Below are 18,287 nucleotides of genomic sequence, written 5' to 3'. Positions count from 1 at the left end.
CTCTGTTAGGCAGGCAGGGCTGGAGTTCAGGAAGACAACCTCCTTCCATGGTCAACTCTACTAGTTCCAGCCAGCTTGTCACTGAAGCTGAATCCAAAAACAAGTCTCCAACAGCAGGACCAACCACCTTTCCAGTGAAACAGGAAGAGACAGGCTAATCCTTGCTATGAAAGGCTGAGGTGGGAAACTAGGTGAGATTAGCCTTGGAGGTGGAAAGGGTACACAGGGAGCCTCCAACATGTCAGGAAGGACGGAAGGCAGCTGATTGCTCCCCATCCACTGAGCAGGGTTCAGCTGCCCAAAGCGGTGGGTTTATTTACAGCCCCGCCAGTTTGGAGAACGGAAGGGCTCTCAGCAAACTCTGAAAGCCCGGCACACTTGGCCTAGGGCTCACTCCTGCCTCCCTGCTGTTGTCCTCCATCAGGAGCGCCCCTGAGATCACAGCACAAACAGACCCCAGCCTCCTAGCAGCTCGCCAAGGAACACCGTGGAGATGAGGAGAGGTGGCTGTAGGGTCGTATCCCCCGGGGTCCACTCTCAGTGCCGCTTTGAAGGGTGACAACCTCTCCTAGCTTCAGTTTCCTCACTTGTAAGATGGGGATAATAATAGCACCTCTTCCGTCATTGGATTTTTGGGGACTTAATGAGTTAAGCCACATAGGCCAGTGCCCAGTATACAGCAGGCTCTTGGTTTTTGTTAGCTGCCGTTGTTACTCCCAAGACAGAGACCTGAAGGGCAGAAGGCAGGACTCCCTAACTGCTGAGACACCTGGAAGCAACATGGGCATTATGTAAGGCTGCTAGCAGAGTCTATAGACAGTTTTTCCTTCTACACAATGAACTGAGGTCTTTTTGAAGAACCAACAAGTGACAGGGAAATAGGGTAGAAGAAGTGTCTGTTTCCCTTAGGTACTGCCGGGCCGCCTCCTGTGGACGCCAGGCTGCTGGGCGATGACCCAGGAGGGCCGGGGGCACTGCCTCCTAATGAGGCACAACCTCACAGCCATCCCAGTGACCCGCCCCACCACGACAGCAGCTGGAGCTGGCGACCACCAAGAATCCTTCTGCCAACCCCTCACCCTCCCTACCCTTCTCCCAGGCCTGCACAGGGGAAAGGTCTTGCTCAGGAATTCCTTTTGCTCTCCAAGATGAATTCTGGTGACCCTTAGCTCCTGATTCTACCTGGATAAAAATGCTGAACACGCCAGCGTCACTCACCACGCCATGCCCCTAGTCTGGCACAGGGCACTTGGTAGGCCTGGCATATAAGGGACATGGAATGAATGAGTGAATGAATGAATGAGTGAATGAACGATTTGTCTTGCACCTTTTACCTCAGTTGGAAAAGCTGTTTCCAGCCTACCTTGTGAGCAAGCTGCAGATACAGGCTTAGCTGGCTATTCTCTGAAGCAATGGCAAAGCACTATTAAGAAAAAATAAGAAGACCCTGTCAGTCTTAAGTTCTTAAGGAAGGTGTCACTCCCACTTCTGTCAGTTTAAGTCCTTCAAGAGATCTTGGCTCATCCAGAACTTTCCTGAAATGGTTGAGGGCAGTCCCTGGTATCAGGGCCATCACTCTATCCCAGAAGGGATCCATGTGACTAGGAGATCATCTTGGGAAAGAGTGAAGCAAGCAAAAGCTCAGGGGCCCGAGCCTGGCTGGGCCAGGGAGAGTCGGCCCCGCAGCCCCAGAAGATACTTTCTCCAGAGGGCCCTCCTGAGAGCTCTTCCTTCAGATCTGTAGGCCTAGGGTACTGTGCCCGCAGCCTTGAGGAACTCATGGTTACCCATGGCTGCCCAAGGGTACTTGGACAGGGCTTTTTTGGGGGGAGGGGGCGGGGCCGGAGAATATTGATCCTTTATGAACTACCCATGATACACCTATTCTCAGAAGCGAAAGTCCATTTTTACCCATTAAGAACAACTCGAAAAGAATCTTGCATGCTCCAAAATCCTCCAGGCCGACAAGGTATCCCAGGCTACCAAATGGACTCATTTCAGGGTTAAATGGAAAAGTTCAGAGGGAACCAAGACACTACCAAAAAGTAAGGCTAATGGAAATTTTTTTTTCCCCTAAGGAAAATGCAATTGAAAAGCACTGAAATCTTTCCTAGGCTATTCTCAATTTATGGTCTTTAAGCCGGTTGTGTCCCTGGGAAAAGGTTCTGATGCCTGGGACACCAAGAACAAAGCTCTCCATATCACCACACACACCCAGGTGCAAGCTCTAGGGGAAACGTGTGTGCATGTGCATGCACTTGCGCGTGTGTGGGGCGGCGGTGGGGATGCCCTTCTCCAGCTTCAGAAAGCCTCTAAGGTCTAGGAGGCTGAGGATGCGTAAGGGCACCCTAGGGAGTGAGCCACCTTTTCCAACCAGGATCCTAGCTTGGACACGCAGCACGCCACTGATATAATGAGAAAAAAGCCACTGAGGCCAGCAGGGGAACAAGGAGGGAAGCAGTACTGGCCTCTCAAAACTAAGAGTTACAGCCCTGACGGCACACAGCAGCAAGCTTCCTGGCTGCGAGCTGATAAGGCTTTCCAGAAGAGTGGGTAGGAAAGTCGGTATTTCCTGGAGGAGGAAGCCACTCCCTCAGGGAGCCAAGGCAAGTGTCCAACAGCAGAAGGGCAGGGCAGGCTACAAATACTGTCATGGTCCACTCACTGGCCAGTCCCAGTGGGTCTCTCAGCCCCTGCCAGAGCAGCTCTCAGGGCAGAAGCTGGGTCCTCTTCATCCCTGTAGCCCCCAAGGTCCAGCCGCTGCGGATGCAGGTTCACTGGGCTCGGGGGCTGAGCTTGCTACACCTGGCATAGTCCACTTCGGTAAAATACATTTCCCTCAAGCTGTCTGTGGCTCGGCTTCCTCACCTGAAAAACGGAGACATAACACCACCGACCTCTTGGGATTGTTATAAAGATTAGATGATTTAACGCCTTGAAAAGCAGCACAGTGCCAGGCACAAAGTAAACAGATAATACATTATAAGTATTATTGCTGCTGTAAAAAAAAATAAATGGCTAGAAGAAAAGCACTGTGTATTGTAGAGCGGGGGGGAGGGGGTGGGGGGGGGGTGCTGGGGGCGCCCAGCATGAAGTCAGCTGCGTGAGACTGACATCTGCAATGGAGACTTCACCGGAAACCACTGATTGCCACTCGCAAGACTCACATTCTACGGGACCAAGATGCAGCTGAGGGTACACAGATTGATGAATTTAAGATGAAGAAAAAAACCCCAAACACCCAACAACACTTTTATGTAGCATTTATATTAGCTGCAAATATATCTCCTGGACAGAGATGAACATACTAGTCAAATTTCAAAAAGGGCTGCATCATAAAAAACTAAACACAGACCAAAAGATTTATACAAAAATGTTAACTACTGTCTCTGGATAGCAAAAGAATGGGTATTATTTACTTTCTATAAAGAGATATTCCTGTAATTTAAAAAGTAACTCCTGTAATTTAGAATGAAGCCATGTTTTTCTGTGTGAGAACCCGGTTGTACCCCAGGACTAGTGGCCTGGGGTACAGCAGAGCTGCACTAAATCAGGGTTTGGAGAAAGCCACTCTTCTGGCCCCTGACCATGCTGGGCGTGGTCCCCACACTAGTGTCAGTGAACGCTGGGCTAAGCCCTCATCTACAGACACCAGCCCTCGCCATCTTCATTGTCAGCATTTTAGTTATGATCGTCCTGTGTTGCGTCCCGCTTTTTGGAGCGTCTCAGCTCTGGGGAGCCACAATGTAAGCGGAATATAGATTTTTCCCCTGCGGCTAACCACACTGACCACGGGGAAGTGGGTGCCCATGGGAGCTGGGCCACAACGGCTGGGGTTGCAGGCAGAGCCACACGGACTGTGCTCGGGCCCCGGGCTGGCCTCTCGGCACAGCTAATGCCTCACTGCTATTTGGAAGGACGCATCCTAGGGAAAGGCCCCCGCAACCCTAGGTGACCTCACACTCACAGGGCGGTCCCAACACCACGGTCCTGGCTCCAGTCCTAGAGATGACCTGATCTATCCCACCTGCACCTTCCAGTTTCCCTGGATTCCTTTTACCCAAAGCAGCCTTCCTTTCCTTGCCCACCAAACCAATTTCCTCATTGTTTACATCAACCTAACTTTAAAAAGCTTATGCGAGATGTGAATGAAAGGCATTATGTCAAGTTTCAAGACTGGGTAAACGCAGTACTAGAGCAGAAAACCTGGGCTGCACCTGGGGGCGAGTGGTCTGGGAGCAGGGTAGGACTTCAAACACCCCTGTTTCCTGGGCCAGCCCGGTCCAGCCCGGTCCAGCCAACTGAGCACACTTCCTTGGCCAGCTGAGTAAACTGGATCTGCAAAGAGCAGCTGCCCTTTCATACTCCATTACCCCTGAGCGCTGGGCAGGCCAAAGCTTTTGAAAAGGCAAAAGAGAGTGTTTTACATGAAGCGTTTGACCAAAACAGGTTGTGTCTCTATATCCAAGAAGATGGAAAAACCCAAGGCCATCTTTAGGAGCCTATGGTCCCCCAGTGTCCTCGTGACCAGACTGTCTTCATGTGACGCCAGTTCCCAGACCTAGTGCAGTCACAGGGCGGGGGCCGGGGGACAGACGAACGGGACTTCATCTAAGCGCGGGCCTAGCTAAGCAGATCTGTCAAGTTAAAGCCTGAGGTCACAAATACGGGGAATGAGAATCAAAACTGGTGCCAAGAGCCCAGTTCACTCACTAAAGGCCAATCGAATCTGCTTTTGTGAAAAGAAAGGAAAAGAGTTGCAACTGAGTGTCCCAGAGAGCACACGTCATACTCAGAGAGCCCACCTCTTCACCGCTGTTAACAATGCACATTATTATTAATATTATATATAATATAAAATATTATATATAAATATTATTAATATTTTGAAGTATTTCAAGGATATTTCCTAATGGAATGCAAATGAGCATGAAAGTTAAGAATACAATTTGAACCAGACAGACCTGGGTTCAATTCATGGCTCAGCGAGTTACTCTTTGACTTTAGGCCAGTTAGTTCACCTCTCTGAACCTGTGTCCTCATCTCTGAAACAGGAAACCACCAAGACCACTGTATGGATTAAAAAAGATCATGTACACAAAGCACCTGAACAAGATCTAATTAGAAACAGTAACATTTATTTAGTGCTTGGCACTAAATTACACAAGGCATTTCACAATTGTTGAACGAGTGAGTGGTGAGATTCCAAGGAAGAAAGGAAGACAAAGTTAAAAAAAAAACAAAAACAAAAACTTCTACTCATTCATGGGAGGCCCCATGACACATGGAAGCATGTCAGGCTCTGGGTCAGACACCTGGGGACCCATGGGCAAGACATTACAGCCTCTCTAAGACTCAGGTTCCACATGTGTAAGATCTGGGATAACACCACTTACCTGGAAGGACTATTGCAAGAATTGAAGCCATGTCCATAAAGCTCTCAGCCCAGAGCTGGGCACCTCACTAGGTGCTCAATAAATGGTAGTCACTGAGGAGCACAGGCTTTGGCGTTAGATTGGTGGGTTTGAATCTCAGCTCTACCACTTCCTAGCTGTGAGACCATGAACAAGTTTCACGCTTTCTCTGCTTCAGTTCCTTCATCTATACGACGGGGATGAGAAAAGATCTACCTCAGAGGGTTGTTCTCAGGACTAAATGAGTTAACACATAAAAATGCCTGACACACCATAACCACTTGATAATTATTAGCTCTTTTATTTAACTATTATTTATTAACTATTTGACAATTAATAATTAATATTAAATGTTCAAAAACTTAGACCACTGGCTAAAAACTCTTCTTGTCCTCCTGGTTTTAATCTAGGAATTGGTATCAAACACCCACATTCTCCCGTCCCACCTGCAGAGAGGCTCAGAAACAAAGCCTCTTAACTGTCTGTCCAGTAAGAGGTCAAGAGGGAATTCTTTATAGCTCCAAGTTCCCGGAGCCTTCTTCCTGGGCAGGCCACCAGAAAAAGTCATGAATTTTTCAGCTGCTAGTGAAGCTGATTAGGAAGGCCTCTTCCTCCACTGGGCTCAAAAGCCAACGTACAGTTTTCATTATGAAGACTCTATCGCAGTGGTTCTCAAAGGCAGGTTCTGGGCCCCTAGGGAACATCTGGTAATGTCTGGGCAACATTTTTGGTTGTCATAACTGAGCAGATACCACTGGCATTTAGTGGGAAGAGGCCAGAGATGCTGCTAAGCATTGTACAAGGCACAGGACAGCGCCCCACTCCCCCCGCCAAAATTACCCGGCCCAAACGTCGACGTGCTGAGGTTGAGAAGCCCTGCCTTATAGGAAATTTGCTTATGACAAAGTAAGTGGGGGGGGAAACAGAATACACAATGGAATCTACACTACAATGGCAGCCAGGTGCAAATGACACGTGCACATAAGCAAGAACTGCCTAGGAAATAAGAACACAAAAAAGATTTGAGTTGATGGGGTATCTGGACTATGAATGGGAAAACATTTTTTTTCTCTGAGAGTTGTTACTATGTTTAGGGACCAGACCATTCAGTGGAGGCAAAAATGACCCAAAGCTGCATCTCTCAGTTCTGATAATTCACATACCTGTGACTGCCAGTATTGCAACAGTGCTCCACACTGAATATTCTGCTCAGAACCCAGACCAAAAAATGAGTAACGTGAGGGAGTGAAAAGTAGTGCAAAACAGTCTTTTCTGCAAACTCAAACCCAGAGTTTAACACTTGAAAAAGCTTATTCCAGAAACTCACCCTGTCTTCTCTCCTGCATATCTTTATTTTTTTAAACTTTTTATTTTATATTGGAGTACAGTTGGTTAACAATGTTGTGTTAGTTTCAGGTGTACAACAAAGTGATTCAGTTATACATATACATGTATCTATTCTTTTTCAAATTCTTTTCCCAATCAGGTTGTTACAGAATATTGAGCAGAGTTCCCTGTGCTATCTTTAAACTTCTCATCTTCAATCACTCAACAAGTAGTTACTGGGGAATCAAGTGGTCAGTCAAATCAGACAAGGTCTCTACTATCAGAACGCTTTCAGACCGTGGTGGAGACCGTAATTCTCTAACTAGAGCCAAGGCTGTAAAATTACAAACCCAGAGAGTACTATGAAGGACAGAAGCTGACCCAGACCGGGCTGGGGGTAAGGTATCACTCAGCATCGCTGAAGTGACACAGGAGTGAAATGGGAAGGATTAATAGGTTACTTGTACTGAGTCAAGAGAGGTGTGAATTTTCCAAGCCATATAGAGGAAACACCATTTGCAAAAGCCATATGGGAGGAGAGGCCTGGTGAGGCTGAGGAACTGAAACAGAATCTGCTGGCAAGGCTACACCATGAAGGACCTCTCAAGACCTTTTGGAATGTTGGTCTTTATTCTAAGAATAATAGAAAACCATTAAGGAGGGCAAAAGAAATGTTTGAGCCCTTAACTTGTATAGGTTCTACTCTGGCACACCCAAGCGTTAGGTGAGGAACTGCTTCCACCAAAACCTTTTCATCCTCAGGTAAATCAAAACCTCTGGCCTATCACATAGAAACCCAGGCTGGTAGCAAAGCCTCCACTAAATGGAAGCCAGTAGACCATGACAAAAAGTAAGAAGGAGCAGTTTCCCCTCCAAAGCAAGAATCAGCAAGCTCTAAGCCTGATGGGCCATGAAGGTCCCTGCCCTCCCTGAGATAGGGAAAGGGGGGCCCCGCAGTGCTGAGAGAAACAGCTGGGGTCAGAGCCCTTATCAAGAGCCACGCATCCCAGGAGGACCCCATAAGCAGCCCGCCTTCTCCTAGTTGAGGGGCCAAGTTCAGGCTGGATCAGACCACAGGCAACCGTCCCATTTGCCCCCAGTTTCTGCGCCTTCATCTAGATAGGCCCTGAGGTTTCATGCTTTCTGTAGATCTTTCTGGAAGCACTACTAACTACCAGCTACTGTGCTAGGTCTGGGAACCATACTGTCTCCCTCTCATATCCCTTCCTTGCTCATCTTTCTCTTCTTCCTCCCTTTCTAGAGACCTTCCTCCTTGTGGCCACTGGGTCTGTCTCTCTTCTCATAGCAAAGAGTCTACGTGACCAGACCTACTTGTTGAGTCAGAAACCACAAGTTTCCCGATTCTGACAGGGCTGGCCGAAGTTTTAAAGATGCTGGCCCAAGCCCATGTGAGACATAAGGGCACTTTTCCAAGGAATTCCATGAAAATGCCCTTTGGGCACTAGAAGATTCAACTGAACGTCCCAGAATGTGTGCTAAGAGATGCAAGAGGAAGGACGAAGGTTAAATGAATTAACTGAACAAAGATCAAGTGAGGATAAGATATAAAGAAGTATTTCGCAAGACAGTCAACTCTTGCCATGAAGAAGGCAGAGATCAGGATAAACCAGGAGACCAAGAAGGAAGCAGCACAAGGTAGGCCAAGTGCGGACCTCGGCCAGAGTGGAAGGCAGCAACGGGGCAGAGCCCTCGGGCGCTGGCACCTATCCGGGTGGTGGAGCCTCTGGGGCACTGTCATAGAGAACAGGCTCTCAGGTCACACATGGTGTTAGAATGTTTGCTTGCCACTTACTAGCTCTGACCTTGGGCAAACTCTTCTTTTGAAGAGTAAGTCCCACCTCATAGAGCTGTCACGCTAATTAAATGCTGATGGAAATACAGTGTTCAGCACCAGGCATGACACAGCAAAAACTCAGTTAGTAGCAGCTCCTTAGAGCCACTCCCAGGATTCTGTACAGAGGACATGAGGAGGAACAGGAACCCAAGGTAAGGCTGGAAGTAGACTGCTGCAAAGACACCTGTGCAGGCAGAGGACATTGGGGGAGGGGACACTCAGCCAGTCAGCACATACTTGGAATTGAGTAGTGAACATGACATACAAAAGTCCCTGCCTTCAAGGAGCTTACGTTCCAGCAGGAGGAGAAAGGCAGCCAAGGGACATGTGAACAATGTGTTGGGAAGAGAAAAGAGGTGGGCATAGCGGGGAGAGTGTGCCAGGCTGGGGTGCTTGGTTAAATGGGGCAGAGGGAGAGGGGAGGTGGTTGGAAGGCCTCTCTGACTAGGTGACAGCTGAGCAAGAACCACGAGAGGACACAAGCCCAGTCAATTTCGGAGGAGAGGGAAAGGGAATGGCAAATACCAAGGCCGGGGTAGGAATGGGGCGGCCTGTGAAGGTGGAGCAGTGCATGGGGGCAGCCCGCTCATGGAGGGCCTGGCTGGTCCCCCTAAGGACTGGCTTTTACTCTGCGTGATAAGGGAAGCCTCTCGAGGGTCTGGGGAGAAAACAGACAGCAGGGGGCAAGAGCAGGAGGAGGGAGACCAGTTATACGGCTACAAACTGCAGATGACATGACTTTGGAGTTGTCAGTCCCCACGGTTGCCTCAGACGTGTGGGGATTCTCAGGGTAGATCAGGAATGACCCTCAGCAACTGGCTTCCCCACCTTTCCCCTGAGGGCTTCCTGTCTTCACCACCCCCATCCAACCACAAGCAAAAATTCAGAAAAGTGGTGTGGGCCAAGGGAGGGTGCTAAGTCCCTCGTTGCCCATACGCTCTACGTGGTATATGACTTTGTTTTCGCTTCGCCACAGTCCTATAATACCAATTTTACAGATAAGGAAACAGAAGCTCAGGGAACTGGAGAAACTCCACCTAGATTCCTAAGCCAATGCGGCTTTAGGTGGCACCAGGCAGTGTCCTTGCTGAGACATTCTGTCATCTGATGCCTGGCAGAGAAAGAAGGTACTGAGCTGGACTTTATCTACGCTGAAAGTCTTCCCAGGGCAATGACGATGCCTGATCGGAGTTTCTGATGAAAAAAAAGCATAAAAGGCTCAAACAAGCCAAGCTGTAATTCCAGACCTCAAGCCAATTAGCCAGAAATGCCAGACCGTTAAACTCCTTTCTCGTTTATCCCTGTGCTGAGCGATGAGAGCAGTGTCAGACACCAAAGGGCGTGTGCAGGGGCACCATGCCATGTTACCAGCCGGCACTCTGACTGTGGACTGAGGAAAGGCCGCTCACAGCATCTTGCTGGTTGGCCAGTGACCCGGCAGGGCTCTCCTGGAACAGGTGCTCCCCTTTTGCTCCTTCAAATTACAAAGAGCAAGAACAGGGGCACTTTTTTACAGGCTGAGAAATCCGGTTCAAAGGCCAATCAGGCTTCTGAACTCCATGGGGGCATCCCAAGGACTCTGCTGAAGCAGAATTCATTTTATTTTACATCAATACATTGTCAGATATCAGTCCTAACCCAGAAAAATATGAATAAAACCGCAGTATCTGGACTCCCAAGAGTTAAATAGCAAGGGAAGGGGCTCAAAGGGAAAGGGGACCAGACATGGAGCATGAATTCACAACCACCTTTCAAACTGGTGATATTTCCATCCATCCAGCAAATATTTACTGAGCGTGTACCACGTGTCAGCACTGTTCTAGGTTCTGTGGAAGCAGAGATGAAGGAGAGAAAAAATCACCTTCAGGAAGCTTACAAGGGGAGGCAGGCACACGCAAAGATCGGGGAGGTTAAACAATCTGCCCAGGTCCTCGTGTTAATAAGGGGATTTGAACCCAGCTTTTATCACACTCCACTTACCTGTCTACTAGGAAAGTGGTACCCTGTTATAACTACCAGGTTTTTGTGTTTGTTTCGGTGGCTGGGGGGCAGGGCGGAGGGAGGAGGCAGAGGGAAGGCGTCTGGGAATTGCTGTGGAATCAGTGCTGGATCGCAGCAGCAGGCCATAAAGAAGAAATGCATTTAGCTTGGAATCAGGACTTACATCCTAGTCAAAACTCGTGGACCCTGGGCAAGTCACTAAACCTCACTGTACTTCAGTTTTAGTATCTCTAAAAAGAGGGATTCGGCCTAGCAAGGAATGGTAAAATGGCCTCATCTTACCTAACAATTCAAGCCTCACTCATAGCGGCTGCCTAGGATCCTTCGGTAAGGAGGATTCTGAAGCCAAATTTGGGGCTGAGCAGCTAGAGCCAGAATTGATGAGTGATGTCTGCCATGAGCTCGGAAGGGTGATCAGCTGAGAACTCTTAACATTTCCAATGATTTGAGGTATCTGAGTGGGAGCCATTTCAATTTTGGTGAGAGAATTTACTTCTTTTTTTTTTTCTTTTTCTTTTTTAAAACATCTTTATTGGAGTATAATTGCTTTACAATAGTGTGTTAGTCTCTGCTTTATAACAAAGTGAATCAGCTATACATATACATATATCCCCATATCCCCTCCCTCTTGCGTCTCCCTCCCTCCCACCCTTCCTATTCCACCCCTCTAGGTGGTCACAAAGCACTGAGCTGATCTCCCTGTGCTATGCGGCTGCTTCCCACTAGCTATCTATTTTACATTTGGTAGTGTATATAAGTCCATACCACTTGGTGAGAGAATTTAAAAACCTCGGACTTCATGACTTTCTAACCAATTCACAGAACTTTCCTTAAAAAGACAGATGGCCTATCTTCTCACCTAAGACTGGAGATACTGTTGTGTTTAATTTTCACTTTAAACAGTTTTGTTACTATGGCATATTCATAAGAACCTAGAAAGAGTTTTGTTATTTAGAATGCTTCACTGAACATGATGAGCTCACCCATCACCACTGGGACTTGGGGGTAGAGTTTCCGTGCCATTTTGCACTGTGGCTTTGTCACCCACCCATCAAGAGTAAAGTCCATTTCCCCTCCCCTTGAATCTCTGCTAGCTAGACCTGTGGCTGCTTTGACAGAGAGTGTGGTGGAAGTGATGTGCTGAGACTTCTGAGCCTGGGCAGTAAAAAAAGCCAGGGAGATCATTACCTTGTAGTTGCAGAAGATTTGGGGAAATCTGGGTGAAAGGTATACAGAATTGTTTGTACTATTTCTGCAAAGCTTTTGTAAGTCTGGAATTTTTTCAAAATTAGAAGTTAAATGGGGCTTCCCTGGTGGTGCAGTGGTTAAGAATCCGCCTGCCAATGCAGGCGACATGGGTTCGAGCTCTGGTCCGGGAAGATCCCACATGCCGCAGAGCAACTAAGCCCGTGCGCCACAACTACTGAGCCTGTGCTCTAGAGCCTGCGAGCCACAACTACTGAGCCCGCGTGCCACAACTACTGAAGCTTGCGCGCCTAGAGCCTGTGCTCTGCAACAAGAGAAGCCGCCACAACGAGAAGCTCGCGCACCGCAACGAAGAGTAGCACCCGCTCGCCGCAACTAGAGAAAGCCTGTGCACAGCAACGAAGACCCAATGCAGCCAAAGATAAATAAAATAAATAAATTTATTAAAAAAAAAAAAAAAGAAGTTAAATGAAAAGTTTTTTGTTTGTTTGTTTGTTTTTTAAAGGAAAGCCTGGCAGCTGCCACTTTTGTACCCTAACGCCTAAGGAGCCCAGACCTCCTGAGGCTGTCACACTGTGAGGCCCAAGTCAGCCACACTGAGAGGCCACGTGGAAGGAGGGAGAGGGGGAAAAGGGATACTGGATGGGGGATTTTTTTTTTTGCATTCAAAAGAACAATTTCTTGTTATGATGAACCAGAAGTACAAGATTTCACTGAAACTGAAACAGTTGACAGAATACGACTGAACTTAAATTAACTTCATGGGAAACAAGAGGGCCAAACCAAGCCAGTAAGAGTGGAAAAGCCCAAGCCTGGACGGGACACGCGTAAGCGTAGTAGCTTCTCAGCGTGGGCATCGCGTGACCCCTCCCAGCAGTGAGACAGCCAGCAGCCATGCTCCCATCCCTCTCTCCCTTCCAAAGCATCTGCCAAACCAAACAGCTTCTTCCTCTGTATTATTGGTGTAAGCCAACCCAATAGTGCCCCTTTAGACAGCTATAAATATGAAAGCCAAGAAGGAAAGTTTGTAAATCCCATTCAAGGGTAGAAAGTACACACACTCAACTCAGCACACTGGTTATCTCCTATGTTCCAGGCCCAGGGAGCAGAGATGAATCTTTCCTGCCAAGTCCTGCCCAAATTATAGAATCTCTAACACCAAGATTTGGGGTGATTTACTACATAGCAATAGATAACCAAAACATATGTCAAGCTTCCACCTGTGGCAAAAAGCCTTACGTTCTGGTTTGGCAAGACCTGGCTATCCAAATGGGTCTTTGAACCCAATCCTTGGGCTGACACATGCTCCTTGCCTAAGTGCTTTTGTACCCTGAGTTGCTTTTTATACAGCATCCCTACTCTTATTTCAGTAAGAAATCTCCCTGCATATCTAAGAATATTAGGAGACTCCCCCCCTTTTTTGTAGTAGGGTTTTTGCTCCTTGTGTTGCCTCTGTTCCCTCAGTGTCCCTTTTTCCTGTCTGTTTTCGTCACCATCTATCATCTGGGGCCTTCACTCAGGTCTCTGATGATCCTCTGTTGTTGGTTAATATTTAAGGCTGAGATTCTGTCACTTGCAATCTTAAGAGTCTTGACCAACACAAATGGTGGAAGCCTAAACTAAAATAGTATGAGCAAGGTTGACTGGAGTCAGACACTAAAGAGGTAAATCAGAGAGAACATGAAACCTAACTGAATTTGGAGAGAGGAGGTGCTTTGAAAGAAGTCTGTACGGGGTGCAGCTGAAGCACCTAGGAGTGGTAAATTCTATGGGAGGTGTGGGATACAGGAGGGAAAGCTTCACAGAAGTGCTGATATTCTGTTTGATCTCTCTGTACAGTTGGGCAGAACGGGAATGAGGAGTAGGGAGCGAAGGGAGCGGCATGGCTGGTTAGAGGCCATCCTCGATGGTGACATCCTTAACTCCAAGCTGAGGTAGTTACTGGATGAGACATCTGGTGGTCTTAGAAGGGGATGGGTATAATTTGCACATGGGAGAGAGGTGAATTGTTAAAAGGAAAGATCGGAGCATGGTGAACTGTCTGCCAAGATGGCCACCAACGATTCCTCTCACTCTGTATTCACATGCTGTTCCTCCTAGTGAGATGGAATCTATTTTACACCAATGTTTATAACAGCCATTATTTATTATTCAAAATAGCTCAAAAGCAGATACCCAAATGTCCATCAACTAATGAACAGATGAATAAAGTATGAACAGATGAATAAAATATGGTATATCCATACAATAAAATATTATTTGGCAAAGGAATGGAGCACTGATAGTTGCTACAACGTGGATGAACCTTGAAAACATTACACTAAGTGAAAGAAGCCGGTCATAAAAGAGCGCACATTACATGATTCCACTTATAAGAAAAGTTCAACACAAGCAAATCAATAGAGACAGAAAAGTAGATTCATGTAGGAGGAGAGTTAAGGAAATCGGAAATGACTGCCAAAGGGTTTCTTTTCGGGGTGATGAAAATCTTCTGGAATTAGACAGTGGTGATGGTCACACAACTCTGTGAATACACCAAAACCCACTGGATTGGACACTTTAAATGGGAGAATTGTATGGTATGTGAATTGTATCTCAATAAAGCTGTTGCCAAAAAAGCAGGAGTGGGGGGAGATGGCATCTATTTCCCCTCCTGCAGAATCTGGCCAGCCTTTGAGCAATAGAATACAGGGTAAGTGAGGCGGTGCCAGCTCTGGGCCTAGCCGTTAAAAGCCTGGCAGCTGCTACTTTCACACTCTTGGAAGCTAGTTGCCGTGGAAAGGGAGACGTGTAGAGAGAGGCCTCATGGAGCTAAACCCAGGCCTTCGTCATGTGAGCGAGGCAGTCTTGGACATTTCAGCTCCAGCCAAGCTGACAGCTGGATTAAGTCACACAAGTGACCCCAGGAGAGATCCCCTAAAGCCAACTCACACAATCATGAGAAATAATAAATCACTGTTGTTTTAAGCCACTGAGTTTCAGGGTGGTAATGTTATACAATAAATAACTGAATCACAACCTCTCTGAGCCTCAGATTCCACCTCTATAACATGGGACTAATGCTTCAGGGTCATTATGAAGACTATGTGAAGCTAATGCCAGTGCAAGAAATACTAGTTGGTATAGTTGTTATTATTATTAAAAATCTCCCCAGGAGACCCTTGACATATTGCAGGTGTGCTCCCTGGGAAGCCTCAATCCCACAAGCACCTGCTGCTTCCAATCACATGGTTTCCAAAAAGCTGGTTTCCTGAGAAAAACAAAGGCTTAAAAAAAAAATACAGGGGCTTCCCTGGTGGGGCAGCAGTTGAGAGTCCGCCTGCCAATGCAGGGGACACAGGTTCGAGCCCTGGTCCGGGAGGATCCCATGGGCCGCGAAGCAACTAAGCCTGTGCACCACAGCTGCTGAGCCTGCGCTCTGGAGCCCGCGAGCCACAAGTGCTGAGCCTGCGTGCCACAACTACTGAGGCCCGTGCTCCTGGAGCCCGTGCTCCGCAGTGGGAGAAGCCACTGCAATGAGAAGCCTGCGCACCGCAATGAAGAGTAGCCCCTGCTCGCCACAACTAGAGAAAGCCCGTGCACAGCAACGAAGACCCAATGCAGCCAAAAATAAATAAATAAATTAAAAAAAATACAATATCTGAAAAAATGAAATTTGAACTAAAAATAGACTACTAAAGAAGGTTCTGCTTAGATTAGCCATCTACCCACCGACCTGTCCATTCAACACTTTATTAAACCCTTACTAATTACCAGACACCAATTAAGAGTAGCTAAGACCCTAAAACAATTTCCACCTAGGTAGCTGTTAACAGAAGGGACTACACACATGAACTTCAGCTGAGAGATGGCATATGCAGTAGTAGATACATCTAAAATCATCCTGCTAGAGAAAAAATCCCTTAAATTTCTGCAGAGAGCTCAAAGACACATGCTTAGAATACAGGCCCCAAGAATGATTCTGATTGGGGATCCCAGGAGCAATACAAAGAGAAAGAAACGAAAGGGGTCCCCAAAAAGCACATCCCTTAGTGAGAGGGGGGTCAGAGGGTCCCATTCACAGAACCTGGACCCCAGGTTGAGAGAAGAGCTTGACCACCTGGTATCCCCTGCCATACCTGGTACAGAACAGGTCTGGGCAATTAACAATGCACAGGCTGATGACAGAGAGAGAAATCCTGTAGAAAAGGATGTTAAACAGCTTTCAACTGCATTTATGAAATCATTGATAAATTGATAAAGCCTTTTAATCCTAAGAAGAATTAAGATATTATTTTTTTTCCTCAAAAACGCTGATGTAATACTTACATTACACCAAAGGTAAGAAAGAGGGCCAAACCTGTGAGTATTTTCTGCATGAGGGGATAAGGTCCACCGAGTCCAGGAAGCACTTATTCTAGACAAGCTCTATAATGTTTCAAATCCACTGAATGGTAGTTACAGTCAGTATAAACAATACAGGCCCAGAAATGGCCTACAAACCATAGACCAGGAGGGCTATGGGTGAAAGACACGACCTAGGGAGGCACTGGGCTGAATCTATTGTTTAATACAAATGCTGGGCTGACTTTTTTTTCATTGACATATAACATATACTAAAGTGCACAAATATTAAGTGTGTGGCTTGAAAATGTTTATACCCAGATTAAGATAAAAGAATACTCCTAGGGCTTCCCTGGTGGCACAGTGGTTAAGAATCCGCCTGCCAATGTAGGGGACACGGATTCGAGCCCTGGTCCGGGAAGATCCCTCATGCTGCGGAGCAACTAAGCCCGTGCACCACAACTACTGAGCCTGCGCTCTAGGGCCCGCGAGCCACAACTACTGAGCCCACATGCCTACAGCCCATGCTCCGCAACAAGAGAAGCCACCTCAGTGAGAAGCCCGCACACTGCAACGAAGAGTAGCCCCCGCTCGCCACAACTAGAGGAAGCCTGCACACAGTAATGAAGACCCAACGCAGCCAAAAACAAAAAACAAAAAAACTCCTAATACCCCAGAAGTCTCCCTGTGTCCTTCCTAGTCAATAACAAACCCTACCCTATCCTCCGACACCACAGCCAGGAGTAACCACTATTATGATCTCCATCACCATAGATTAGTTTGGCTTAATCTTGAATTGCACATAAATGAATCATATATTATGTGGTCTTTTCAGTTGGCCTTCTTTCATTCATCACAGGGTTACCTTGTTTTGAAGCAGAAACCCCAGAAACTGAGATTTATTTTCAGGAAATCCCCCTCTGATGTCATAGACCTGGATGCCAACTGCTCTGATTTATACTGGTTGTACTTCCTGCAGTCCTCCAAGCACGCGTTACAATTTACAACAAAACAGAACCTTGGATTGTAAAAGTTTTCCTTCAAGATAAACTAAATCTTTTAAAGGTATTCAAATCTATTCAATCTCAATATAGCCCCTGACGTGACACCATAAAAGTAAAATCTTTCCCATATTGAGCGCACAATTCCTCTTAAACTTATTTTTCTTCCTTGGCATCCACCCATTCTAAAGAACCCTCAAATTCTGAAATAAAATGAACTGTCAGCTCTGTTACTACTTTTGATTAGTAAGGGGTTAAACTATAGGAAAATCTCTGAGGCAGCCTAAGGCCCTAAATTCAGACAAATGTGTCAGGTCAGAAAAGACGGGAAAGGGACAACAGAACAGCAATAAGATACAGGTACAGATTCCACAGTCAAACTTTCAGGATTCAAATCTGGGGGTCTGCCATTTCTAGCTGGGTGGCCTTGGGCAAGTCGTTACTCCACTCTGTGTCTCAATTACTTCACTGTAAAATGGGAATAACCTCATAAGACTGTTGCAAGGATTAAATGTGAATGTATGTAAAGCTCTTAGGAGAGCACCTGGCACATAATAAGCACTCGGTAAGAATGAGCTATATTCAAAAGCTGAAAGCTCTAAGAGCGCAACTATTCTGCAAACCGAAAGGTTATAATACAGTCATAACAGTCACCAAGACAGGTAGTACAGTGCTTCTCAAGATGTTTCCTTCCTAACCCTTCACAGACTGCTACTTTTTGTAAAATGCAAGATTCCATGCTCGAATGTCACAGCAATGTCAAATGGCTCTCAAAGTTTTAAAATTTTTACTCTCACTTTCTGTATTTATCTCATTGCAGCCTGATAGCCGCCCATGGACTGGCACTTGTCTGCCCAGTAAACTTTGAGTAGCACTGTTCCAGCACACAAGAAGGACTCATAAGCTGCTGACAACTCAGCTAGCAGGTTAAATAGAATTATGAAACATATTAGTAAAGAAAACCAACCCCAATAGCAGGGGCAAGAGGATGACTTGAGGGTCAACAAGTTGAGAGATAAAACAATCCCAACAGGCTAAACCTGAAAAGCAAAACTGGCTGCCAGAGCAAGAATCCAACTGGTACTCTGCCCCCTCTCACTGCTCGAGGAGATGCCTTCAGAAAACATGTCGGCCAGGAAGTCATCAGCCCCACAGGGGACA

The 18,287-nt window shown here is 46.8% G+C and overlaps 1 protein-coding gene across 4 annotated transcripts in view; it reads right to left on the bottom strand.

Annotated features, from left to right (window-relative positions):
• CYSTM1 (cysteine rich transmembrane module containing 1) overlaps positions 1-18,287 on the bottom strand; it is a 70,341-nt gene that overhangs the window by 24,654 nt on the left and 27,400 nt on the right. The window lies entirely within an intron of this gene.

This window comes from Balaenoptera borealis, assembly GCF_965194805.1.
Source record: "Balaenoptera borealis genome assembly, chromosome: 2".
Classification (NCBI taxonomy): Eukaryota; Metazoa; Chordata; class Mammalia; order Artiodactyla; family Balaenopteridae; genus Balaenoptera; species Balaenoptera borealis.
The sequence above is the reverse complement of the archived record's forward strand: the minus strand, read 5'-3'. Positions and strand labels throughout refer to the sequence as shown.